The following is a 27,953-nucleotide window of genomic DNA, read 5'->3' as shown; positions in this document are numbered from 1 at the left end:
GCATTTGCCAATTTCTTGTGCATTGCAGGTCATAAAATAACATACATCACCTTGGGTTATATTATAAGTAATAACACGTGTCAAATTTCTCCATTTACGATCGGTCTCTTGGCAGAACCTACAATACTCATAAAAGGAAAAATATTGCCTAATATCCGAGTCTTGAACCAAAGAATCATTGTGTGTGATGCCGAAGATATGCTTTAAAACCGGAACAGGCGTCGGCACTGCTACTAAACACGTAGTCAATAAAGCTTCAGCATTGGGCACATCAGTAAGACAAAAGTGTGATATGTTGAGTACTTGCTGTGCCAGATATTTCCACATATTCTCCATCTGGGTTATCATAGGAGAATGTTTTCGCCTTCCTGGAAATACGTCTCGCATGACTGGCATCAAGGTTGTTTTCACTTGCTCCTGATGTGTTTGCCGCATTTCACGAATCCATGTCTTCGGTCTGGCTGGCTTTTCGGCATAAGGCTGCTTTGGGACAACATTATTCATCACTATCAGTATCTCCTTGATCACTGGCACAGATGTGACATTTTTCGTTGGTAGCAACAGGCTGTTCAACTCTCCCAAATGGAGTCCATTTAGTACCACAATTACACCAGCCAGACACAGGACCTACAAGGCAAACCCAGAAAAGAGATATCAGTGTTGCACATCACTCCCTCAGGTAACATTTGTTTGCGGGCACATATTGCCATTTCTTTCTACCAGGCTCCATAACTAAAACTACTTGATCTTTGCCTGATGCAATGACATCTGCGGGCACTGGTGGGCCACTTGGCTTTTCCACCCATACCTTTGACCCGGTACGATACTGTCTGAAGAGCCAAAACCGTGGTCCCCACGGGTAGTTAACACTGTAGGAGGCTCCCCCTTCTTAATCATGGACAACTTAATGGGAATAATGATCAATTGGGCCACTCGATCACCCTTTCCTGATTTGGCTCTGTCTTGAATATACCATTTCCACTTAATTATGCTGGCTTCTTGAGCATGTCCTATTCTATGCGTTTTAGGAGAGCTCAGTACCCTTTGCATGATTGGTATTTCTGGTCTCATGAATACATCATGGCCCACCATCATCTGCTCGGTATCAACAAAGGCCCAATAACACGCCAGCAATTGCTTCTCAAACGGAGTGTATGAGTTACCAGCGTCGGGCAATTTACGACTCCAAAACCCCAATGGCACACGTTTCCTGTCTTGTTTCTGCCACACACTTCAGTTAGCATAACTGCCTTGTACAGACACATTTAATTCCACTTTGCCTTCCTTCAATGGCCATAAATTAAGCACCTGCTGCACGGTGACTTTCGCCATCTCAAAGGCTTTCTGCTGCTCCTCCCCCCACTGAAACTCATATTTCTTTTGTGTCACCTTGTAGAGGGGGCCAATATCTGCTCTAAATGGGGAATGTGCTGTCTCCAAAACCCAAACAGCCCTATAAACTGCTGAGCTTGCTTTTTGTTCATTGGAGTGGTGAAAGTATTTTCTGTCGGGCTTTTGGCACCATTTCACAATGCCCATGATGCCACTGAATCCCTAGGAATATCACTGTTTCAGCTGGACCTTGAATTTTACTCGGGTTAATCTCCCACCCTCCCTTCTTCAATCCTTCCATAATGACATCTAACTGGCTTTGCACACTGTGCTCATCCTTGCCCTGAATCAAAATATCATCAATGTAATGAGAGATTTGTATGTCAGGTTTACACGGTATCTTGTCTAAGTGCTCTGCCACCAGCCGGTGACAGATAGTCGGGCTTTGTTTATACCCCATAGGTAGCCTCGTGAAAGTGTACTGACGTCCACGCCACGAAAATGCAAACTGCTCTTGACACTCTTCAGCAATTGGCACGGAGAAAAATGCATTGGCTAAATCGATCACTGCATACCAAGTCCCCTCAAACATTTGGACATTCTCAATCAAGGTAATGGCATCTGGGACTGCGGGCACTAAGGGAGGAGTGTGTTTATTCAACTCCCTGTAATCCACCGTCATCCTCCACGACCCATCTCCCTTTTTAATAGGCCAGAGAGGATTGTTCCATGCGGTGGTAATAGGGCGTAATACACCCGCCTCCACGTACTCTTTGATGGTGTCTGAAATTTCCTTGTGCCCCCCAGGAATGCGGTATTGTTTCATTGCTACCCGCTTGGTTGCCACTGGCACTTGCATTGGGGGCATCTTCAATTTGCCTACGGTAATGGGTGTACAGATCAATGCACTCACCCCAAACTGGTACGTTTTACCGCCAAGTCCCAAGGTTAACCCTTCCAAAATGTCAAAGCCAATTATATATTCAGGTATTGGGACAATCAGCACTTGGTATTTCTGCCTATTCAAATTGCCTATTTTCATCTCCACTTTCATTTGTACTGCGGGGGTCTCCTTTCCCCCTAGACCTGTAACAGTAAACTGTTTGCCTTTAAATCGTGTTGGATTACCATGAATCAAAGAGGCCTCCACCCGGTGTCTATCAATGCTCGCACCCCTTGTGTATATCCTGGCTCCCAAAAAATCTTATCATCAACATGAGGCCGCCTATCCACTTTTATGCAGGCAGACGCTGCCAGAGGTTGGCCAAAGCCCTAGTCAAACTTCGAATGAGTGTGACTCGACTCCGCCGCTAACATCGCACTCACCACCTTTCTCAAATCAGCGTATGTTGGCTGGTACGGGGAAGGTGTCCTCATAGACCCTTCGTCTTGTTCTTCCGCAGGGGGAGAGAAGGTGAGGTGTCCCCCTGTGGCGTGGTGACTACCTGTTTCTTAACCTGTTTATAGCGCTCTTTGGCTGCAAGTCCTCGTTTTTTGTATAATTCATACATTACTCTGGTTTCAATGCCATCAATTTCTTCGTGTGGCACACCATCTTTTAACAAAGCCAAAAACATGTCTTTTCGGGACACTCGGGAGTCTCTGCTATCTAGCCGCCTTCCTTCGGTTCTTCTCTCACTACGCCCCTCTCTCTCCCATGGCTTATTATCGCTCTTATCCCACTCCCCTAAATCTGCAAGTTGCCGAATGGCATCTGCTACCTCATCAGTAGCTTTGCCCGTCATACCTACGAGCAAAGTCATAATGACACTTTTGTATGCGGGTGGCGCGGTTCTAATCACCATGTTTCGAGTTGAAACAGAGCTGCACGGCTCCCATGTGATCAGGAGCATCTATGTGAATAGCCTCTTTCATAGCATGCTCCCTGACTTTTTGAATTGCTTCTCTCAATGTATACCACTTTGTTTCTTCACTAGGCCAATCTGTGGTAATGGGGTATTTACGGTTACATGATTGGGCTACCAGGTGCAACAAAGACACCTGAGTTTCTTGACCATTTGCATCAGGGGGCGGTCCTGCCCTTAAGACCTCTTGTACATTGGTGGCAATTGACAGAGGTAAAAAACGCGATGAATCCGTAGAATCTACCAACAACCCTGCAGCACCCCCATCTAGTAATCTCACCATCCATGTCAATAAAGCTTCCCCCGATTTCTGCCTCAAACGGGTACTAATTTCCCCAACCTCCTGTTGTGTGTAATCCTCCACCGTGGTTAAAACCACCATTCCGCCAGCAGGATTCTGTGGGTGAGGTCCGGCTCTCCGTCTTCCAACGGGCTTAGCCGCCACTGTTTCTGTTTCACTTCCATTTTGGGGTCAGACTCATTTGCGGAACTACTTTCTAGACTGGTTGAATCAAAAATATCACCATCCCACTTATCCGGATCCCAGTCCACACCAGCGGTAGCGATTACAGTTGCCACCTTTCTTTTGTTGACCCCTCACCGTCTTTTCCTATACTTATACCGGGCTACTCTGACTGCTGCCCTCTCGGCCACTGCCTGATATGTGTCAGCCTTATCTTTAAACAGTTTCATTTGAATCTGCTGCATTAACGCAGTCTGCCGTTCTGCAGCTAGCTCTCTTTCTAATCGCAAAACCTCATTTTTCATTTCCACCTTCATTTGATGTATTTTCCTATAAGCATGCAAAAGAACCGAACCTCGCCTACCTAATGCTGCACATTCTTTGCCACGTTCTACTGGAACTTGTTGCAAGCATGCTATTACATCAGCCGGATCGGCATCTCCCAATCCTTGATCCCATGTTTCACTTAGACCTGCACCACATACCCACGCCTGGGCCAACTTATCATATGGACTCTTAGTCCAGCCTGGAATAACAACATCAGAACAGTCACCGCGAGCGGTAACGCTCTTCTTCCTGAACAAACTACTCATTATCGCAAACGAAACAAAACCTTGTATCTATATATTTTTTCTCTCCACGCTGCAATCACTCCCACAGGCACTCACACACCGGCAAAGGAAAAAAAAAACTTCACTACTCAAAAACTTCACTTGCAAGACAACCGAAACTTATCTACGTTCCAACAGATTCTTGAATACTCGGAACAACTCATCACAAGTATCCTGTTCGTGACGCCAAAAATGTATTGCTCTCCCCAGAGTGCACGGAAAAACATAACTCACCAATGCAATTACAGAGCAAATACTTTGAACGCAGACAGACGCAATAACTCACAACCACACACTCTTAGAAGATAATCAGCTCTTATACGGCTATTTATTCAAAGCTTAGAAGCAACCAATGATAACATAGAAATAACTCACAGAAGTAATATAGACATAAATCACAGAAGAAGCAAAGAATTCAAAAGGAAATACATCACCGTGAGCGTAACAGGATTCCTCATCTCGCCAGGAAGCGGCTGGAAGACCCCGGGAACAGCAAAACAAAAGAGTTGATGGCTGGAAGGTTTAGAATAAATCTTGACCTCTGGCATTGCTCTGGGCAACCCTCCAGACCATCGTTCTTCGCCTGCCAAGCCATTACAAAAGGGGAAAAACCATATGCAAATCAGGCTTGGTCCCACCCCCAAAGGGGTAGTCCAGCCCGGACTGCTAGGTCACATCCCTTTTGCACGAGACCACAAGCATCCCCAGACATGTTTCAGCCTTGTTGGGCGTCATCAGTGAGGAGTAGCTTGGGTCTCTAGGCCCAGCAGGCAAGGGACCCACGTCTGGGCATACCCTTCCCACTCGGGGTGACAATAGCAAAACAAAAGAGTTGATGGCTGGAAGGTTTAGAATAAATCTTGACCTCTGGCATTGCTCTGGGCAACCCTCCAGACCATCGTTCTTCGCCTGCCAAGCCATTACAAAAGGGGAAAAACCATATGCAAATCAGGCTTGGTCCCACCCCCAAAGGGGTAGTCCAGCCCGGACTGCTAGGTCACATCCCTTTTGCACGAGACCACAAGCATCCCCAGACATGTTTCAGCCTTGTTGGGCGTCATCAGTGAGGAGTAGCTTGGGTCTCTAGGCCCAGCAGGCAAGGGACCCACGTCTGGGCATACCCTTCCCACTCGGGGTGACAATAGCAAAACAAAAGAGTTGATGGCTGGAAGGTTTAGAATAAATCTTGACCTCTGGCATTGCTCTGGGCAACCCTCCAGACCATCGTTCTTCGCCTGCCAAGCCATTACAAAAGGGGAAAAACCATATGCAAATCAGGCTTGGTCCCACCCCCAAAGGGGTAGTCCAGCCCGGACTGCTAGGTCACATCCCTTTTGCACGAGACCACAAGCATCCCCAGACATGTTTCAGCCTTGTTGGGCGTCATCAGTGAGGAGTAGCTTGGGTCTCTAGGCCCAGCAGGCAAGGGACCCACGTCTAGGCATACCCTTCCCACTCGGGGTGACAATAGCAAAACAAAAGAGTTGATGGCCGGAAGGTTTAGAATAAATCTTGACCTCTGGCATTGCTCTGGGCAACCCTCCAGACCATCGTTCTTCGCCTGCCAAGCCATTACAAAAGGGGAAAAACCATATGCAAATCAGGCTTGGTCGCACCCCCAAAGGGGTAGTCCAGCCCGGACTGCTAGGTCACATCCCTTTTGCACGAGACCACAAGCATCCCCAGACATGTTTCAGCCTTGTTGGGCGTCATCAGTGAGGAGTAGCTTGGGTCTCTAGGCCCAGCAGGCAAGGGACCCACGTCTGGGCATACCCTTCCCACTCGGGGTAACAATAGCAAAACAAAAGAGTTGATGGCTGGAAGGTTTAGAATAAATCTTGACCTCTGGCATTGCTCTGGGCAACCCTCCAGACCATCGTTCTTCGCCTGCCAAGCCATTACAAAAGGGGAAAAACCATATGCAAATCAGGCTTGGTCCCACCCCCAAAGGGGTAGTCCAGCCCGGACTGCTAGGTCACATCCCTTTTGCACGAGACCACAAGCATCCACAGACATGTTTCAGCCTTGTTGGGCGTCATCAGTGAGGAGTAGCTTGGGTCTCTAGGCCCAGCAGGCAAGGGACCCACGTCTGGGCATACCCTTCCCACTCGGGGTGACAATAGCAAAACAAAAGAGTTCATGGCTGGAAGGTTTAGAATAAATCTTGACCTCTGGCATTGCTCTGGGCAACCCTCCAGACCATCGTTCTTCGCCTGCCAAGCCATTACAAAAGGGGAAAAACCATATGCAAATCAGGCTTGGTCCCACCCCCAAAGGGGTAGTCCAGCCCGGACTGCTAGGTCACATCCCTTTTGCACGAGACCACAAGCATCCCCAGACATGTTTCAGCCTTGTTAGGCGTCATCAGTGAGGAGTAGCTTGGGTCCCTAGGCCCAGCAGGCAAGGGACCCACGTCTGGGCATACCCTTCCCACTCGGGGTGACAATAGCAAAACAAAAGAGTTGATGGCTGGAAGGTTTAGAATAAATCTTGACCTCTGGCATTGCTCTGGGCAACCCTCCAGACCATCGTTCTTCGCCTGCCAAGCCATTACAAAAGGGGAAAAACCATATGCAAATCAGGCTTGGTCCCACCCCCAAAGGGGTAGTCCAACCCGGACTGCTAGGTCACATCCCTTTTGCACGAGACCACAAGCATCCCCAGACATGTTTCAGCCTTGTTGGGCGTCATCAGTGAGGAGTAGCTTGGGTCTCTAGGCCCAGCAGGCAAGGGACCCACGTCTGGGCATACCCTTCCCACTCGGGGTGACAATAGCAAAACAAAAGAGTTGATGGCTGGAAGGTTTAGAATAAATCTTGACCTCTGGCATTGCTCTGGGCAACCCTCCAGACCATCGTTCTTCGCCTGCCAAGCCATTACAAAAGGGGAAAAACCATATGCAAATCAGGCTTGGTCCCACCCCCAAAGGGGTAGTCTAGCCCGGACTGCTAGGTCACATCCCTTTTGCACGAGACCACAAGCATCCCCAGACATGTTTCAGCCTTGTTGGGCGTCATCAGTGAGGAGTAGCTTGGGTCTCTAGGCCCGGGAACAGCCAGGCCGAGAGCACCACAGCTCACAGGAGTGCCGGACGTAAGCTTCCTCCTCCGGCTGAAGTCTCACCTGACCACCTCCGGGTTTCCGCATATATACACACTCCGCAAAAGGGTGGCAGTTCTCGAACCTTCTGGAAATGGCACTTGCGCAGTTGATGAGCAGCCGTCGGTTGCCAGCTGGGTCAATCGAGAGCTACCCTCAAGGAGCACAGTGCCTCCCTCCTCTAAAAACACGCTCCACGAAGAACAGTAACAAACCATAACAAAGTTAGCTTTCCCAGCAGAAATGTCCTTGACCGCATACCAGGTTTGGAAAGCATGTTTTCCTCAGCACCATGAATCTAACACTCAGCAAAATGTGTGCAGCTTTTCACTGCGGCATGAAGTAAATATCCATCATGGCTCCAAGCGCTCCCAGAATACACTGCGCACCAGCGCCATTTTAGTTCAAGCATAACAACTTTGCGCTCAACATCCTATGTATTAGAACTACAACAGATGTGTTTGAGTTTGCCTGGTTGTTTTTTGTTCTGCTATTCATGACAAAGAGAGTATCCATGATGCAATGAGGAGACCTGCTTCCCAGGGACCCTAAATGGGGTGATCCCAGTATTTTCGGTTTCTTTGACTATAATCACTTTTGAAAACAGGGCCTGGCTGCTTTTCAGACCACGGTAGTAGTAGCCACAAGCTGTGAACGCTCGGCAATGGCTTCTGAAGTAACATTTATGAGCTAATAACCATAGATACTGTTTTGCGGTGTAAACCACAGAATGCATTGTATTTTCAAGCAGAAATAACCATGCAGAGATGAAAGGCTTCCTTCATGTGATCTACACGTTGCTCCCAGATCTTGTCTGTGGGCACGCCAACCGCCAAGGAGGAACAATATTCATGTTGCCCAACGTTGTGTGAGCATTTAGAAAATGTACTTTGTGGGTACTTGTCCATGAAAGGATACAAACAGAACCATAAGCACCTATTTATTTAAAAGGCAGTGGTGTCTGGACTACCATGCTGTGTCTACTTATGGTATTTGAAACCATCACTGGCAATGCCAATAGGTTGGCTTCATAAGTGGAGAGAGTAAAATTATTTTCTGGAGTGGGGCATATTCAAGGGACTCCGCAATCTTGCAAAGAAATGATGAGATATTTCCCATTTTATGATATCTTTTTTTAATATTCCCTTGAGACTGTATACCCTGGGAAATATCGGCATCTTGCCCATACAGATCCAGTCCAGCAGGTAAGTGGGAAGACGTGTCGTATGGGGTTCTGCACCCATGCACAGCATGCAAAAGTCTAACCAGCAGCTGTATGGAAAGTGGAAATAATGGAGAAAGGGTGGAACACAGAGTTCGAATAAAGAGCTAAAGGGCCAACATTCCACCAGGAACTGTGTCAGCCCTGGACGCCATGCTGGTGTAAAACACAGATCACTTTCCATTGTTCTCTATGGCAGCTTTTACACCAGCATGGCGTCCATAGCTGCTAAATGAATGGAAAACGGCTGCCTCACTTTTTGCTCTCATAAAGTATGGAATATTGGCCCTTGTGATAAATCACACGCACTCCTCACTAAACCTCTGCCTAAAGTCTCCTCCCAGGTAGTCAGGGAAAGGAAGACGCTTTGTGATCCTGGCCCTGTGGGTGGTGCTCTGCAGGAGGATCACCTGGGACGTGAAAGGGCCCAGGGGAATGAGAGGACTCTGTGCATTGTGCCACTGTATTTGTCTTCTTCTAAGAAGGACATCTCTTCAATACCAAAGTGTGCAATGGCTTTTTGTCATAACAATCTTCTTGGTTCACAAGCTAAACATCTTAATGTGGGTAAAACCAATCAGACAGCCTTAGGGTTTGAGAGAAATAAAAACCCTTCTAAAACCCTGGAGACTTATAAACCTAGAAGCTCCCCTAACTCCCAAGGTACAGTGAAAGGAAGTCTGTTAATAATAACAATTCAAACTCTAAAGAACTGTATTCCTCTATACAATCCAGTCTTGTGATTGATCCTTATGACATTCCTTTAAAGAATATTATGGGTAACAGAAATGAGTGCGACCGAAACTGAAGTTAGAAAAACAAACTTTTTCATTAGAATTCCCGAAGTACTGGGATGAAGAAGAGGGCTGTAGAGGAACAACACTGTAGAAGTAGTCAGGTTCCTAGTTCTTAGTGGAAATGACCTATGGCTGAGGGAGATTGGGAGGCTTAAAAGGCCCCCTCGGGTGCATACCATGAGTGAGCAGTGGGAGCAGAGAGCAGGAAGAGCAGCGTGAGCAGAAGCAGAACCTGGAGGAGGGAGACAACGACCGGGACCACTGTTGATCAGAGAATAGTTGCCTGTCCTGAGAGGGCCTTTGCCTCCAGAAGCCGGAGAGGTCGCGCAGCGGAAAGCGTGAAAGAGGGAAGCTTACCTTCTGAAGACCTGTTTTGCAGGGGCTGCACAGCAGGAAGCGAAAACGTGGAAAGCTTTGTTCCCCACCAGGCTGTAGGAGCAAAGGACGCACCTTTTATAAGTGGTGTAGGTGGCGGTGAACCAAAAGCAGCAGATTGCCGGGTTGAGAGGAGCCACTGAAGCAGAGTACCTGTGAGCAGCCATGGAATTGGATGTGCACGACTTACCTGGTGAGTTCACCAGCTGATAGTGACCCTGGGGTACTCCGAGACCGCTTGAGTGCTCAATACAGGCATTTGTAGAGTGGGAAACAATCACATGTGAGTGAAAGTGAAGTCGCAGGCAATTTAGAATGCCGAACTATCAGAAACCAGAGAAGACAGTATTTTTCAAAGCCAAATGACCATATCATTAAGCATGCAAGTTTATCGAGAACCCAGAAACAAGATGGGGCAATACTTTTAAAACCTAATGCAAACAACCATTACCTAAGTCAAAATAAAGCTAAATCATGGCAATTTAAAACCAACAGATATTGTCAAAGGCAGTAGGGGACTAATGAAAGTTCCAAGGGCCCTAAAGCTTATTGCCATTATTTGAAGAAGCATGTAACAAAGACTGGTATAAACCCACATTGCTAAAGCCAAGGAAGAAGCAGAATAAAACCATATTCATGTTAGTGTTTGGTTGTTAACGCAGTTGGTAAACCAGAGTGGCAAGAAGGATGCCCTTCTGGAAAAGGTTATTCAGAAGGCAAGGAGCATAACTTGCAGGGTTTGTTGGACATGCAAAAGAGTACTAAAGAGCACAATGTACATGTCTCCCTTACCTGATGCATTGCTTAAAGCCTCATTTTGTAAAACACTGCAGAGCTGTTGTAAGCTGATCTTAACCAAAGAGGCACTTGTTTGTGAAATACTGTTCCGGCAGGGGAGTATACCCGATCAGCGAAACTTTGAAGTAGTAGGCCTGGCATGGAGTACACCAGGCAGAAGTTGATGTAGTGCTTTAAAATGGTGTTAACACATTATTCTTACAGACTTTCACTGTTGAAGAAAGAAATGTATAAAACTGCTGCAGAAGTCTTATCTGTCTTCAGAAATAAAAAGTTGTGGCAAAGCATCCTGACAAAGCTAATGTATGTTGCTACTGACAAACTCAGGAAATATTCTTTGTTTACGTGAAGAAGATAATTTTGAAGCTTACTATTACAAGAGGAAGAGAAAGAATTCACCCAGATTATAAGAAGAGATTGTGGTCATATTGTGAATTTAACTGTTATCATGTTGTTGCCTTTGAACTGCCATGCATTACCTTATTGAGTTACTGTATGTATAAGTGTGAAGGATAGATAACCTTTGTTAGACTGTTTCCTTTAGTTTATTGTAGGCATGGAAAACCATGCCAGGGTAGGGATACTGAGGCGTTTATCCAATCTTTTAATTCAATAAAATTGATTCTTTTGAAAAACCTTCCCAAAGTTGTCCGCCTCACATTTCTGAACCCTCAGACCCTATTGACCTTTATTAGAACTCTCTGGGGTACAGTCATGGTGTAGTCCACAGCTCAATCATATCTAACTGTAATTACAAGAATGCACAAAGAAACCTGAATCCTGCAGAAACATCTACCAGCTCAAATATTCCCACCACACTCTCGCCCCTCTAATTTGTTCCATTAGCCTGCCATGTCTCATCCCCACACCTACACACGCTTCTAGAGTGAATACGCAACAGTGTATAACACCTGCTACCGGCCTGTCAGCCAACACAAACCCCACCTAGAATCTCAACAAAACACAGACAGCGGGTACTTCTATATCTGCAGAAGATATTTAATACAAGACCCAGTTATATCACATAACCATTAGTGCAAACCCTAGCCAGCAGTTCTGAATGTATCATTTTCACAAGCATTATAAAGTTGGCACGCCAGTCCCACCAGTCCATGTCCAATCCAGTGTCCCACTGATGCATATGCCCACTTCCCGTGAAGCAGGAAGTCCTTTTTTCTTGCTGCTCCTGTACATCTTCTCAGATGGTTATTTTGGTTTGAAACTTCAGAACTTGATGTTATAGGACTGAACTTTGCATTGAATAGGGTGCATAGCTGAGTAAAATGTTATTCTTTACATATGATATATTTATAGGATTATAATATTCCGACAATAGAGATCATGAAATGAATGCCTAGTGAGTTGTGTCAGGGAAGAAGGTACAAAGCGCACACATTTTTCAGAACATATTTTCCCTTCACCACTGCGGACGGGCGACGCACAGAGGCATAGCCAGGATTGTCTAACAAGTGGGGCCTGAAGCTAATGTAGTTGGGCTCACTGTAGTGACATTAACATCTGTAAATGCCCACAGCTCTGCTGAGAGGGCATTTACAGATTGTAGGTGGGCCTTGACCGCTCAGGCGCTACCCTGTCTACACCTCTGCGCGTAGGGATATATTTACAACTGGGTTTCAATTGTGCCACCATTTCGCCAGCGCCTCACATACGGGTTGGTTTATTCAACTAATTCAGCTCCCGCGGTGCCATTAACCACAGTCTGAGAGTAGCGCGCGCACATCGCACACACACACCAGCCTCTTACCAAACAAGCACTAGCACAGGTATTAGAAGAATTTACCTTGCATTAGTCATCAGAATCCAATTCGAAACAGAGGAGACATGCAGATATTTTGTTTTGGTTTGATACCATGACCGAAAGTGCTGGGGATGATGATAATCCTGTCCAGCAGATCCCACATGATGATGGGATGAAAGAAGATTGGTGCAGCAACCTATTAGAGATTATTAGAGACTGTACCGCAGGCCATTAGCTCCAATGTGGGCACAACTTGATAGAACTAAGGAATCCTCTATGGACAGCCAATCGGACAGCTTTTGGCATATTGTATTAGCAGTAATCGCAGAAGCATCGTTACAAGACAATAGAGAAGGGCACAGCGATGATCCCAATAGGTTTTTGGGAGATGTGGGGCAGCTAGTCTACATGCAGTAAACCAGCATAGAACTGGCACAATGTGGAGTGTAGCCCGACCTCTGGCGTCTTACTTTATATTCAGTTCAGGTGCCCCAGCATAGATGTGTTACGCATTACCCCTGTGACGGCTTACAATGGTTCACTCCATTAGCCCCCGGAATGTAGCGACAAGCAATTTCTGCAAAAAAGCCAGCTTGGATATTGTTCTGTGCTGGACCCCCACATTAGGTGGAGCTTCCAACATCATCCCAAACACAATGAAATTGCACCCAGATATGATCATTATAATCCAATTCCAAGCACATCAGTGAAATCCAATCCCTGGGGGGACCTAATGTTCAACCTCTTTGACCTTACCCAATTTAACTCTTACCAATGCGCACATTTCTTCAGAAGGAAATTAAATAAGAGTTCACGTAAGAAGATGGAGTAATGTCCTTAATCTACAGAGGTGGGACGCAACAAGAACCCCCAGTGGTAGGCTGCAAATGACCTACGTTTCTCTACAGTTTGTTTCTCTACAGTTTCCCGTCACAGGACTCTTTCGCGACCTTTGCGCCTCTCTCTATTCTTCCCTCTGCTCGACTCACTCTGCACGGCACACTCTTGATGTTCTGATCTCCTCAGTCCTGCCCCTCTCTAACCCTCACACCACCCCTCTCTCCTGGAGTGACCATGTTCTCCTTTCTTCATCTCTCTCTCTCTCTCCTCCCCTCAGTCCAAGTCTACTCCCACACTGCCACCCACCTTCTCAGTCATTCGACCCATGAAGCGTGTGTCAGTTGAGGCTTTTGTCACATCTTTCTTTCCCCCTCCTGCACCTCTGGCTGACTCACACCCTGACACAGCCCTTTCCATGCTCCACTCTGCTATCTCTGATACTCTCAATGTACTTGCCCGTCATGAGGATCTGAATGAAGCCTAAAATCAAGTTCAACTCCTGGTATGACTCAGACCTCGTCACCCTTAAACGCAAGTGTAAGGTGTCTGAGAGGAAATGGTTGGCATCTTGTACATGCTCTGACAAACTGGCCTGCCGCCTGTTCCAAAGGCAATATCGACTCTCTGTCCTCAATAAAAAGAGAGCTCACATCCAACCCTGTGTTTCTGTGGCATCTAACAACTCGGCCGAACTCTTTAAAATCTGCAAGGAGCTGGCCAATCCTGCCGCAGTTTCTACCTCTCCTGTCCCTTCCCAGGCCTTCTGTATGATCCTCACTTCTCACTTCATCGCCAAAACCCAGGAAATCATGTCCACCCTCTCAGCTTCTCCTGCCTCTCCCTCCACTCTCTCCTCTTCCTCCGGCCCCCTTGCTGCCACCCCCTCCCTTCTAAGCCTTTCTTCTCTTCTCCGCAGGTGTCATGACCCCTGCCCCTGGCCCCAATAGGCAAGCCATTTGGGCTGCGCCACAAACTTCCAATATGGCCTTAAAGGCCACACCATCTCACCCAAGGCTCTCTTGGAGCCAGTCCTGGCACCTTCGGCGCCAGGCTCATGTGTGAAGCAAAAGAACTTGAGAACCAGGCTTGGCAATAGCATTTGGCACAACATGGATGCCCCCGCATAGCTCAGTCCTAGAACCGAGCTATGCGGTCTAGTCTTTTAGGTGTGGTCAGACCTAGGGGTACCTGGGATACCTGGGGGCTATATAAGCCACGCCCAGCCTGAGAAACACGCTTCGCGTTACTCTGCACTTGCAGCGTGACGCTCACCACATTCAGCTCGGATCTTCACCAGTATTCGGAGCCGGTTACCTGCAAGAACAAGAACACTGTTAGTCTACACTTACCTGTGAGTGAATCCTGCACCTGTCCTCCGCTCCTGGGTCCTGAGAATCTTCCATCTCAGCGATGTGCCCTCGATCTTGAAGAAGCCGCAACCTGGGAAGAAAGACAACGAAAAAACAGCATTAGTAAACGTTTATTCTCCAAAACTGGAGATAGCCAAAATATCGCACGCTTACCTGGGTTTAAATCGCCCTCGGCCCACATCTACTTCGGGCCATAAGAACGACCTGCAAGAGAGAAGAAACACTCATTAGCACACAAAAGATCAAGAAGGCGGCGCAGGCTACGCTTTACTCACTGAGCTCCATCGCCTCAGCAGCATCCTTTCGGGGACATTGCAGCGGCCTGCAAGGAAGAGAGAATAAACAGGTCAGCATAAGAAAAGGCACATAGCGCCGCGCATCGCGCTTTCACTCACCATCTTGTGCGCAGCCCCTAGCAGCACGGCACCACTAGAACTCTTCTTGCACCTAAGGAAGGAGGAGAGACATTAATTGGGGAAATTGCAAAGTAAAGGACAAAACTGCCAAAGCAGCAGTCTTACCTGGACAAACTGAAGTCGCAGCAGGTCTGGACTCAGAGGGCCCACACCAGTGAGGCAACTAGGTTGCGAGGCGCCCATCCAACAGCGCACCCCTGCAAAGAGAAGCAAGACGGAGTACGCACCATACAATAAAGCAAGGTGAGGAGAGCACTAGGGGGGAAGTTGGGTCCACAAGGGAGGTGGGCTCCAGGCAGGAAGAGACAATAAGATAAACCCAAATTCCTGTGTTTTCAGACCCGGTCCTCGGCCGAACAAGAGTTCAAGGAAGAGTGTTTGAGGTCGGAAGTGGTCCAATCAGACTGAGTGGCGCCGCCGTGGATATCAGGTAAGCGTTACAGCAGGTGAGGTTTCAAGACAAGTCTGATCTATGAAAACCTCTTCTAAACAGATTCTTTCCTCTTCTTCCAAAACCATCAAGGACCAATTTGACACCCTCGCCCCAGCACTGACTGACTTCTGCAACCACTCTTTCACCTCTGGGACTTCCCCCTCCCCCGAAGCACTCTCTTGTGCACCCTCTTTTCAAGAAACCCTCAGGCGACCCCTCCCTTCTGGCTAACTATCACCCGATCTCAATCACTCCTTTCCTGGGCAAACTCCTGAAAAAGTTGGCCATCTCTGAGCTTAATATCCACACCGAATCTGTTGGTTGGCTCCATGACCATCAGTCTGGCTTTAGAGCAGCCAGAAGCACAGAAACTGCTCTCCTGAACATCCGCAAAGACCTGCTCTCTAATCTTGATTCTAATCTCCCCTCTGTCCTCATCTTACTTGATCTCTCTTCTGCCTTTGACACGGTCAACCATGTCATCCTGCTCAACCGGCTCTGTGATGACCTGGGTATCACTGATCAGGCTCTGGCCTGGCTGACTTTTTTCCTCTCTGACCAACCCCGCCAGGTCCAACTTGGGTCCTTCCTCTCCTCTATCTCTCTCTCTCCACCTGCAGTGTTCCCCAGGGGTCTAACCTTTCTTCCTGGTTGTTCAACCAATACCTGGTACCTCTCGCCCACCGCATTACCGCTCTCTGCTCCAATTTCCAGTGCTATGCGGATGACACCCAGCTCGCCTTCAGGCTCCTCTCCTCATCCTCTTCTCCCTCTCTCATCCCAGATTGTCTGACAGCAATCCAGGAGTGGTGCACCGCCAATGATCTCTGCCTGAGTGCAAGCAGAACGGAGATTCTCCTCATCGGCACACCTGCACCCCTCTTTCCCGCCACTCTCTGGGCAGCCTCCTGCTTCCACCTCTGAGGCTAAGAACCTCTGGGTTATCTTTGACTCCTCACTTTCCTTCTCTCCTCATATTTCCAACATCTCTAAGAAGTCGAACTACCAACTGCACCCCCTCAGAGGTATTCTTCCTTTACTCTTCTTCCCCCAGAAGCTTACTGTATCTAGGACTTCTGGTTATCTCTAGGCTTGACTAAAATCTGCCTGCCTCTACTCTCAGTCCTCTGCAACTCCTCAGAAAAGGACTGCAAGACTTGTCCTAGGCGTCAAGCCCAGGGATAGTATCTCTCCAGCACTGAAATCTCTCCATTGGCTCCCAGTGGCTGCAAGGTTCCACATCAAGACCCTTTGCATGGTCATTGGGGCCTACTGGGGCCTCAGACCTAAATATCTCCAGCTTTCTCTTCTGAAGTATCTTCCTACTCGAGCACTTCGCTCCTCCACCTCCAACTCCTTGAGGGTCAGTCGCTTTTCCAAGCAGCGAGTTGGGGCAGATCTCTCTCTTCGACTGGCGCCTCCCTCTGGTGTTATACAAACAAGGAACTGACCATATCCCATCAAAAATATTACTCTTTTTACACACACTGTTTTTTCGTGTGGTGCTCTACGAACAAAGGCTGAAAACTAGTACGCCTATAAAACAATAAATGTTGGACCCAAAAGCTCTGGATATCTAATTAATTTGATATCTCAGGCTACCCTGGAGCATCGAGTGTTACTACCTTGGAGCAAAAGAAAATATATAGAAAAAACTGCTGTGATAGCTTAGTGGCTATTTTTAATTGTACAGTTGTTGTTTAACAAATAAACATGATCTCCCAAAGGAGCATTTACAAAAAAATGGTACTTTCAAAAATCGAAACCATGAACATTAAAATGCACAATGAATTACATCAAATACTATGGAACATGCATTCTGGTTTTTGACAAGAAATAAACATTTTCAAACAAAAAACCATCCACACAATGTGTGATTGAATCCACAGCCTATATGATGAGTTGAAAAAACAAAATGAAGAAAATAAAACAACAAAAAGAAAAATCCTAACACATCCTGATTTTGTGTGATAGGGCAAAGCAACCAAATGCGACCCCCACCAGAGTCTGATGTATTGGTGGCCTCGGCCAAAGGACCGATTGTAAAGTCCTCGGGTTTGGAGCCCAGGGCATGTGTGGTTCCAAACTAATGCCAGAGGTCAGGTCCTCCTGATGACTTGGAGGGTCAGCTGGTGAGAGTTTATCAAGAGACCAATCCTAGGTCAGAGGTCAGGTCCTCCTGATGACTTGGAGGGTCAGCTGGTGAGAGTTTATCAAGAGACCAATCCTAGGTCTGGAACAGCCTGCCTGCCTCTCTGAAACTTGAGCAGAACCATCTCTGGTTCCGGAAGCAGCTCAAGACTTTCCCCTTTGCTTTTGCCTTCTCTCTTCCAGCAACCTTGCTGATTTCCTTTTTTATACTGCACTGACTACCTAGCTATGCTCTGAACCATGGGTCGAGGTTCCTGCCCTCTCAGTTGCACTCCTGCACTGCCTCCTGGAAACCCTGCACTTGGGACTGTATCTGCAACCCTACAACCCCCCATAATTGCATTTATCTATTACCTGTTTTTCTGGCCTTAATACTTGCACTGCCACTTGCTGGCTGCACTTGTTTTCAATGTTTGACCCTATCTCCTTCACTTGCTCCTCCTCCCCTTCCCTCTGGCATTTCTCCCATTCTCAATACCTTGCACTTGCGCAATCTCAATGTCACTGGACCTAGTAAGATCGTTGTTTTGTTCCCTCTTGTTCCCCTCTGTCACGCCTCGGCACCGTTCCACACTAAGACCCCGTGCTTTATACTTACCCCAGGTCCGACAGCGGAAAGGGACATTTGGCAAGACTATTGCGCTTCGCCGTTCCGTTCGGTATTCTGTGGCGCCATTCCTAATGAAGTGGAGAATGCCCTGGAGGCTGACGACTACCGCATCAGCCATACGGTCTTTGAACTACGGTTCCCATGAAACCTAGGGAATCCGTAGTCCATGACATCACGATTGCCTCCCTCATTCTGCTCCACCTCCTCATTGATTTAAGCGGAGGACGCTGCTTCTGTTTGAAAGTTACTGCCGGCGTTGAAGTTCCGTCTTATCGCCTTGTTCCTGAAGCTTTGTATCATTGTATGTTCCTTCATACTACGCTCCGTGTATCGAACCCTTTTCTGAAACCAAGGACTGCCTGCATGCTGATTCTGTTCACTTATTGCTCGCCCGTGTACCGACTTGAGGATTGCTGTAAGGACTGCCTGCCTGCTGATTCTGTTCACTTATTGCTCGCCCGTGTACCGACTTGAGGGTTGCTGTAAGGACTGCCTGCCTGCTGATTCTGCTGATTCTGTTCACTTATTGCTCGCCCGTGTACCGACTTGAGGATTGTTGTAAGGATTGCTTACCTGGTTCCACCCTTTAAGTGCACTTTGGGACGCCTTGCAGTTGTGCACCCACCCGGATCTAGTGCGTCCCTCGTTCCGCCCGGGAAAAGCTACCCAACTAACATTTCCCCGTTTATTATTTTACACTGTCGTTGTGTTCTGCATCCTGGAGTATAAGGAAACTTCGACTTCCTAGGGTAAGACCTTCAGTGCCCTTAATTTTGTTCTCCTTGTTATCTACACCTCTTAGGTTGTTTCCTACATCCTTGTCTAGAACTCTAGGGGGGGACCAGGGCGTTGTGGGTTCAGGACACAGGGACTGGGTTGTTCCAGTATTATTCTATCTTATATCTACTTAGTGGTACTACTGTTATTCCAAGTGATTAATCGTGTGTTGTTTCTTGCAGCTGGGTCCGTGGCGGCGTGTTTCTCCCCGCTCTTCCGGGTGATCGGTCCCTCTGTCTGGTACTATAATCAGCAGTGGGTCATATCATCAGGAAGGTCGTTTTTTCCCTCATAGAGAGGAGGCTCGGGTGGAGGCTCCAACCCGAGCTCTTCAATCAAGGCACCGTCTCGCCGGTTTGGCCTCCTGTCTTGTCCACTCCCGTTCGGTGAGTAACAGAAACAGAAGCCATGGAAGAGACGGACCCCTTGGTTGCTCTGGTCCGTTTGGTATCCGACTTACGGTCGGACATGACGGCAGCACATGATGCCTTGCACCACCGAATTGATGGTTTGCAACACTTCCCCCCTCCGCATACACTGGGGATAGACACGTCTGGTGCCACTGCTTCTGGTTCCGGTGTCTCTTCGGCCTCCACGATGGGATTCACGGCAGCCCCTGTTCTCATGGCTACACAGTTTCCATTGGCCCCGCCGGAACGCTTCACTGGCGATCCAAAGCATTATCGGACGTTCATTAATCAATGCAAACTGCACTTCCTTTGCCGCCCTGCAGCCTTTCCCAATCCAACCACGAAGGCGGCTTTTGTCCTCTCGCATCTAGGAGGGACGGCTGCAGCCTGGGCCAATCCGTTACTCGAGTCAAATAGCTTTGTCTTGTATGACTGTGATGCTCTCATCACTGCTATGAATAGGGTTTTCGATACCCGTTATAAATCCCAAGCTACAGACTTAGAGTTCCTGAACTTACGTCAGGGTACTTCTTCTCTGTTCACTTATCTTACCAGGTTCAATCAACTCGCAGCCGAGACTGACTGGCCCGAGGAGAAGAAGTCAGCAGTGTTCTATAAAGGGCTGTCTGAAGAGCTGAAGGACGCCCTAGCCACAGTACCAGTAGTCCCTATCGTATTCGGTGAACTTCTGCACTTGGTATTACAGATTGACGCTAGAAAGACTGAACGGAAAGGAGAGCGTAAGTCTACCACACCAATGCCCCCTCCCTTGGATTCTGTCAGTCTTCCTTCCTCTGTTCCGGAACCCATGCAGGTGGGGGCCGTCCGAGGTCCTTTAACACCTGCACAACGGGAGCACCGGCGATCACATAATTTATGTATGTATTGTGGATCGGCCGAACACTTGCTAAGCGATTGTCCAAAAAGACCCAACAAAAAGGCGGGAAACGCCAGAACCCGGCGATAGATGGAGTCCCTACGCCGGGGGTACACTCTTTGGACTCACACGAGGTCGCTTTTGCCCCAGTCAATCTGCCGGTAGTCTTTACCATGACTCCTGGCGCTTCATTCACATCCCTCGCCATTTTTGATTCCGGGGCCACCGGTAATTATATGGACTACGATTATGCTGTAAAAAACAACGTACCAGTTCTGCCCAAAACTCAACCCGAAACAGTACATGCAGTTGACGGTACGTCCTTGATTTCCGGTCTGGTTACCCAGAACACGTCCCTGCTCCGGATGCAGACAGAGGAAGGACATGTGGAGACCTTATCGTTTGATTTAATCAAAGCTCCTCAGTTTCGGGTCATTTTGGGAATCCCTTGGTTACGACACCATAACCCCGCTATCGACTGGGCAAACAGGGTGGTTCAGTTTCCTTCCCCCGTTTGCAATGAAAAATGTTTTCAGAACACAAGTGTGTATCCAGAATCATCCTCTCAGGCGTTGGTAGCGTCCATGTCAGTCATCGGGGCCGTTTCTACCTCTATGCACATTCCTTCGGAATACCTCTCCTTTCGGGATGTGTTTGATAAAGGGGGGGCGGATCGTTTACCACCTCACAGACTGTATGACTGCCCTATCGATCTAGTGCCGGGATCTAAAATCCCGGTTGGGAGAGTATATTCTCTTACCATACCCGAGGACAAGGTATTGAAGGAATACATCGATAAATCTTTGGTTACAGGGTTTATTAGACCCTCTAAGTCCCCGGCAGCGTCTCCCCTCTTTTTTGTCCCTAAGAAAGAGGGAGACCTTCGTCCTTGTGTTGATTATAGAGCATTGAATGCTATTACAATAAAAAATCAGTACCCCCTTCCACTGATTTCGGTCCTTTTGGATCAACTTGGTTCTTCTGTCGTCTTTACCAAATTGGATCTCCGGGGCGCCTATAATCTCGTCAGGATGCGTGAAGGGGACGAGTGGAAAACGGCGTTTAAAACCCGGTATGGACTATTCGAGTATCTAGTGATGCCCTTCGGACTCTGTAATGCTCCGGCCACTTTTCAGGCCTTTATGAATGACATATTTCATGACTGTCTGGACCAGTTTGTTGTTGTTTACCTGGACGACATCCTAATATACTCATCCTCTAGCGAGCAACACACTGAACATGTACGCCTTGTATTACAACGACTTAGGGAAAACAATCTATTCGTCAAGGCGGAGAAGTGTGTATTCAGCTCCACTGAGGTCGAATTTCTCGGTTATGACCTAACCAATCAGGGCATCAGAATGAGCCGTTCCAAAGTTAAGGCGGTACTTGAATGGCCTGTCCCTGCCTCAACCAAAGCCTTGCAGTCCTTTCTAGGGTTTGCAAATTTCTACAGGCGTTTTATCCACTCATTTTCATCCATCTCAGCTCCTCTCACTGCTCTGACAAGCTCTAAGAAAACATTTCGATGGAACGAGGATGCACAAAACGCCTTTGAGGCTTTGAAAGCTGCGTTCTCCACCGATCCAGTGTTACAACATCCCAATCCTCACTTACCCTTTCTAGTGGAGGCGGATGCTTCTGGTTCCGCCATTGGGGCGATACTGTCTCAGCGTTGTCCTGACTCAGGGGAGGTCCATCCAGTCGCGTATTATTCCAGAAAACTGACCCAATATGAACGCAACTACCCCATCACTGAAAGAGAACTCTTGGCCATCAAGGATGCCTTCTCGGAATGGAGGCACCATTTACTGGGTGCACGTCATTTGGTCACAGTCTTCTCTGACCATCGAAGTCTCCTGGCGTTTAAATCTATGAAATGCCGCACCGCTCGGCAGGCCCGCTGGCATCTTTTTTTTTCCCAGTTCAACTTTACCATCACCTTCCGACCGGCCCGGCTCAACACATGTGCCGACGCATTGTCGCGTCTGGATCACAACCCGGGCAGTTCTGCATCAGACCGTTCTCTATTGTTACCTTGTAGAGTGGTTTGTGGCTGCACACCCCAGCCTTCACTTCGTTCCCTGGTCTCGGAATGGGTTTCCTCACATGCAGAGGAATGCTTGGCCCTCAATCTCGATGTTGTACAGGGATTGCCATACATTCAGGGTCGCTTATACTTGCCACCTGGTGAAGCACGTCTCCGCGCCCTGGAATGGTCTCATGACTCATTGATAGCGGCCCACCCGGGTCAACAAAAAACTCTGGACTCTTTGCGTCGTTGGGCATGGTGGCCCTCTATGTCCGGGGATGTGGTTGACTATCTGGCCGCTTGTTCTGTGTGCGCCCAATGCAAAATATCACGGTCCAAACCAGTGGGCTTATTGCAACCGCTTCCGGTGCCGCACAAGCCGTGGTATATGATCTCCATGGACTTCATAGTGGAACTACCTCCGGTGGACGGTTTTGATACGGTCTGGGTCGTCATTGACTATTTCACCAAAATGGCACTCTTTATTCCTTGTAAGGGTCTGCTTTCAGCACCAGCGTTGGCATCTTTGTTCCTCAAGAATATCTTCCGATTCTTTGGCCTACCATCCATCGTGGTGTCGGATCGCGGCCCACAGTTTACCTCGCGTTTTTGGAGAGCCTTAACTGCTTCTTTACACATTGACGATCGGTACAGCACTGCCTATCACCCCCAGACAGATGGGCAGACTGAGAGAGCCAACGCTACTTTAGAACAGTTCCTCCGTTGTCTGTGCCTACGCTTTCAGTCTTCCTGGTTATCAATGTTGTTGCCCGCTGAGTTTGCCTATAATAACTCTTTGCACTCGGCTTCTGGGGTGTCACCTTTCTACGCCATGTATGGGCAGCATCCGCGATCTTTGCCTTTGGACCCTTCTGTTCCCTTGGACAATCCGGCAGCCCAGGCGTGTCTTCGAGACATCAAGTCCATCCACACGGCAGTTCGTTTGCATCTCCTTGCTGCCCAGAATAGGGCCAAGAAATATGCTGACCGGCATCGGAGTCCTGCCCCGACATACAAGGTGGGCATGAAGGTCTGGTTGTCGACACGCAACCTGAAAATCCCTGGTAAACGCATGCTTTTGCCCAAATTTGTGGGTCCCTATTCTGTCACTGATATGATTAGTCCTGTGGCAGTACGGCTTTCTCTACCCGCCTCATGGAAAGTACATCCGGTTTTTCATGTAAGCCTCCTGAAGCCCTGTCCTCCTGCTACTCGCTTGCCACTCCGTCCTTCTCCCGTCCGGGTACTGAGCGAGGTTGAATACGAAGTGGCGGATATCTTGGATTTTCGGCTACGCAGGGGTCGCTCGTTCTACCTAGTTGACTGGAAGGGCTACGGTCCCGAAGACAGGTCTTGGGAACCGCTGCATAATATACATTGCCCTAAGCTCCTGCGCTCCTTCCATGCACGCAGGGGGTTGGTGCCGCCTTTGGGGGTGGATGCTGTCACGCCTCGGCACCGTTCCACACTAAGACCCCGTGCTTTATACTTACCCCAGGTCCGACAGCGGAAAGGGACATTTGGCAAGACTATTGCGCTTCGCCGTTCCGTTCGGTATTCTGTGGCGCCATTCCTAATGAAGTGGAGAATGCCCTGGAGGCTGACGACTACCGCATCAGCCAGACGGTCTTTGAACTACGGTTCCCATGAAACCTAGGGAATCCGTAGTCCATGACATCACGATTGCCTCCCTCATTCTGCTCCACCTCCTCATTGATTTAAGCGGCTGTAACCCGGGGGACGCTGCTTCTGTTTGAAAGTTACTGCCGGCGTTGAAGTTCCGTCTTATCGCCTTGTTCCTGAAGCTTTCTATCATTGTATGTTCCTTCATACTACGCTCCGTGTATCGAACCCTTTTCTGAAACCAAGGACTGCCTGCCTGCTGATTCTGTTCACTTATTGCTCGCCCGTGTACCGACTTGAGGATTGCTGTAAGGACTGCCTGCCTGCTGATTCTGTTCACTTATTGCTCGCCCGTGTACCGACTTGAGGATTGCTGTAAGGACTGCCTGCCTGCTGATTCTGTTCACTTATTGCTCGCCCGTGTACCGACTTGAGGATTGTTGTAAGGATTGCTTACCTGGTTCCACCCTTTAAGTGCACTTTGGGACGCCTTGCAGTTGTGCACCCACCCGGATCTAGTGCGTCCCTCGTTCCGCCCGGGAAAAGCTACCCAACTAACATTTCCCCGTTTATTATTTTACACTGTCGTTGTGTTCTGCATCCTGGAGTATAAGGAAACTTCGACTTCCTAGGGTAAGACCTTCAGTGCCCTTAATTTTGTTCTCCTTGTTATCTACACCTCTTAGGTTGTTTCCTACATCCTTGTCTAGAACTCTAGGGGGGACCAGGGCGTTGTGGGTTCAGGACACAGGGACTGGGTTGTTCCAGTATTATTCTATCTTATATCTACTTAGTGGTACTACTGTTATTCCAAGTGATTAATCGTGTGTTGTTTCTTGCAGCTGGGTCCGTGGCGGCGTGTTTCTCCCCGCTCTTCCGGGTGATCGGTCCCTCTGTCTGGTACTATAATCAGCAGTGGGTCATATCATCAGGAAGGTCGTTTTTTCCCTCATAGAGAGGAGGCTCGGGTGGAGGCTCCAACCCGAGCTCTTCAATCAAGGCACCGTCTCGCCGGTTTGGCCTCCTGTCTTGTCCACTCCCGTTCGGTGAGTAACACCCTCCCTCGCCTCGTCGCGCCTTGAACCACTTGTGCATAGGCACGATATAAATAATATATCATATCATACATATGGCAAGGATACAACAAAGAGTAGATACAGCTTGGACACTTGACAGGACCAAGTGTTAAATGGTATAGGCCTGTTAATGAACTTTTAGATATGGCAGAGGAGACCAAAGTCAAAATCCCAATGTGGTGAACAGTTGGGCAAAGACAGCAATGTGTTTCTTGGGCGATTCGAACATCTCCGTAATTCAAAAAGTCAATAAGGTATACTGATGAAGATAGCCCCAAGCTAATTGGTTTGGCTGTATTTCAGCCATTGGAAAATTCTGAAGACGTTTTAGTGAGAGATGGGGTAGCAAAAGAAAGCAGTACATTCATTTCAACCTTCACCAGCATTGGATAAATGAGTACTTTTTCAGCAATATAGTTTGTGGAAAAAAAGACAAGGGCTTGCACTTGAAATTTCTGAATTGGTATTCAGAAATTCAAGGAGACAAATGCATTGTTAAGAGACATGTTGAGGCCTGGTTGATATGCCTAGACCTCAAGGATGCGTATCTAACTATTCCTATACCACCAGAACAGACCTTCTGTTTCCAGGGGTGCAGTCATGCTGCGCATCAATTGGCTCCTGAGCTAAATGCAACGCCTTTCGGGACATCGTTTATTGGCCGCCAAGTCACTGGAGTTTTTGTTCGGCCTGCTCCTGGTGGTTTGATTTCGAAGCAAAACAAGATGGCATTTTCCGATAGTTACATGCATGGAAGAGGAATAAAATCAACAAACCAAAAGATACAAAATATTTCCTTCAAGTAGTCAGTACTACAACTGTACTGTCAAAATAAACAATAACAGTGAATGGATCTGCCTTCAAGGGACGCCAACCACTGTTCTGGTTTCAGACAAACAGTATATTCAGAGCTTACTTGCTCTATTACGACATGACACAAAGCACTAGCCTTTCTTCCTGTGCTGGGGTTCCTCCTCAACCATACCCCCAATTCCCAACAACACCAGGGAATTGGGTGCATGAGAAAGAAGTAGACTGCCTTGGGGCAGGCTTAAGAATCAGAGGATTGGACCGAGGCAGGCTGTTGTCCCTTGTTCTGCTGCTGCGCGCCACTCAGCCCGCATGGTAAAATGGAGCACAGCGCCTCCTATCCACACCTACAACCTTTTTGAACTTGTAGAAAGCTACTTGCCCACGGTCAATGCTGAGCGTGGTGGTCATAGCAACAGAATGCATTTCCCGCTGAACATAGGGTTCTAGTATTCTTCTGTAATCTGCATTAGGTAATATCTGTATTATGTTCCTATCAAACATGACACATTGTTCTAAAAAATTTTTTTTCATTTAGTGCACCTTAAAAGTGGCTCTTTTTTACTTGTTTCCAGAGCAAAGGGCCTGCTGGACCGCCCTTTGACGGTCTAGCACACTATGGAAGGGTTAATCTGTACCAAGTTACTCCCAGAAAGTAACGCGTGTACACGGCTAGTGGGACTGTTTCCGTAAAGTTTATCAAACCTGCCCGAGGATGAGGGGTTGAACAGCGCCTCCCCTTTGTGGAGGACTTGCATGATTTCTCCTGTGTGCCTTGTACCTGACGCACATTTCTAAAATAGAAGACATTGGTGTGTGAATAGAAACCATTTCGGAAAAGGGTTCAACATTGAGGTGACCATTTTTAGTCTCAAAACACTGAAATCAGTTAGTAAACAGAATCTGTGTTGCAATTAAAACTGGAAAAGGGGCTGTGAATGACAGGTGATGCTCTATAAACCTGCAAAAGGGAAGTCTTCAAGGACAAGTCACATGGAGTCTTGAGCCAGTACTAGAGGGAGGAGTGTAAAGAGCCGAAGGGATGACGGAGACAGCAAATCAGTGTCCACAGTTCTGTTTCTTTTTCATTCCCCAGAGGCGCCCCATGATGTCCCTGGTCACTCTAGCCCATGGAATCAGGGCACGAGGTGATACCCGTCATGATTCACTGTTTCTGCCGTTTCTGGACTTAATGGTCCATCAAGCACTGCAATGTCGTGCTATTCTACCAACATGGCAGGCACCATTGAGAAGCCCGCTGTCTAGTGTTTCCGCAAGACCTGCCACTTCCTAGAAAACAGACACGCCCCCGTGGCTCTGCGTGTCTCAATGCTCCTTTCTGAGTATCCGGCAAACGCGTACCTAACTTTTCCCTCTACTCCCGTGCTAATTCCCTTTTCTTGTCAGCGGTTCCCTAAGAATCCTTCCTGGTATCATTTTGTGCTACCCCTCGCGCTTCTGCCTGAGGAAACATTCGTCCCTCTTCCCTCTTGGGCCTTCGGACCTGCTCCATTCCGTACTCGCATTCTGCTCTCTGCGTTTTGCGAGTACCTCGACTCCTTCCTGGTTCCTAGACCCATCCTAGACTTTAGATCACTACTCACCTGATCTTCCTGGAATATTGAACACTTACCATCTCTTCGAGGCTGGTATCCGGTCTGCCCACTGGAGACAGAGGATACTCGCCCGTACCTGCACAAGTCCTGAATGACCAGAAAGAAAGAAAGACCTCTGAGAAAGAAGACTTCAAAAGACAAACAGGTAAAACAGGAGACAGAGTGTGACAATACCAAAGAGAACCCACAATCATAGGATGAAGAGACAGGAGAAGATCACTTTGTACACACACACTGGTCGTTCCCCAAACAGGCCAGTTATCCACAACACTGAACTGAAGAAGAATTGCCAATTCACACCTGGTTTACCAGGCAGTTTTGGATTGAAGATTCCATCCTTTGCAGACAACTATAGTCCTCTACTACAGCAGGGCAACACTAACTTTCCCCAGAGAGACCAGCTCCTCAATCAGACCTAAAGTGAAGATGGGGACAGTGAAATACCTAGAACGCAACTCTGAAACTGATGTTCTGGACCCAGGAACTGAATTATTGTAGATTCTGTGAGAAACAAGAGGGTGTCTCACCCACTAGTGCCTGGGGATCTCTCTCTCGGGTAGCCAGAGATCCAGCCTTTGGATCCAGACCCTG

The 27,953-nt window shown here is 48.0% G+C and overlaps 1 protein-coding gene across 1 annotated transcript in view; it reads right to left on the bottom strand.

Annotated features, from left to right (window-relative positions):
* CSDC2 (cold shock domain containing C2) overlaps positions 1-27,953 on the bottom strand; it is a 252,489-nt gene that overhangs the window by 215,418 nt on the left and 9,118 nt on the right. The gene's annotated exons all lie outside the window — the stretch shown is intronic.

Source organism: Ambystoma mexicanum, chromosome 3p, assembly GCF_040938575.1.
Source record: "Ambystoma mexicanum isolate Mex_15411 chromosome 3p, UKY_AmexF1_1, whole genome shotgun sequence".
NCBI classification, from domain to species: domain Eukaryota; kingdom Metazoa; phylum Chordata; class Amphibia; order Caudata; family Ambystomatidae; genus Ambystoma; species Ambystoma mexicanum.
The sequence above is the reverse complement of the archived record's forward strand: the minus strand, read 5'-3'. Positions and strand labels throughout refer to the sequence as shown.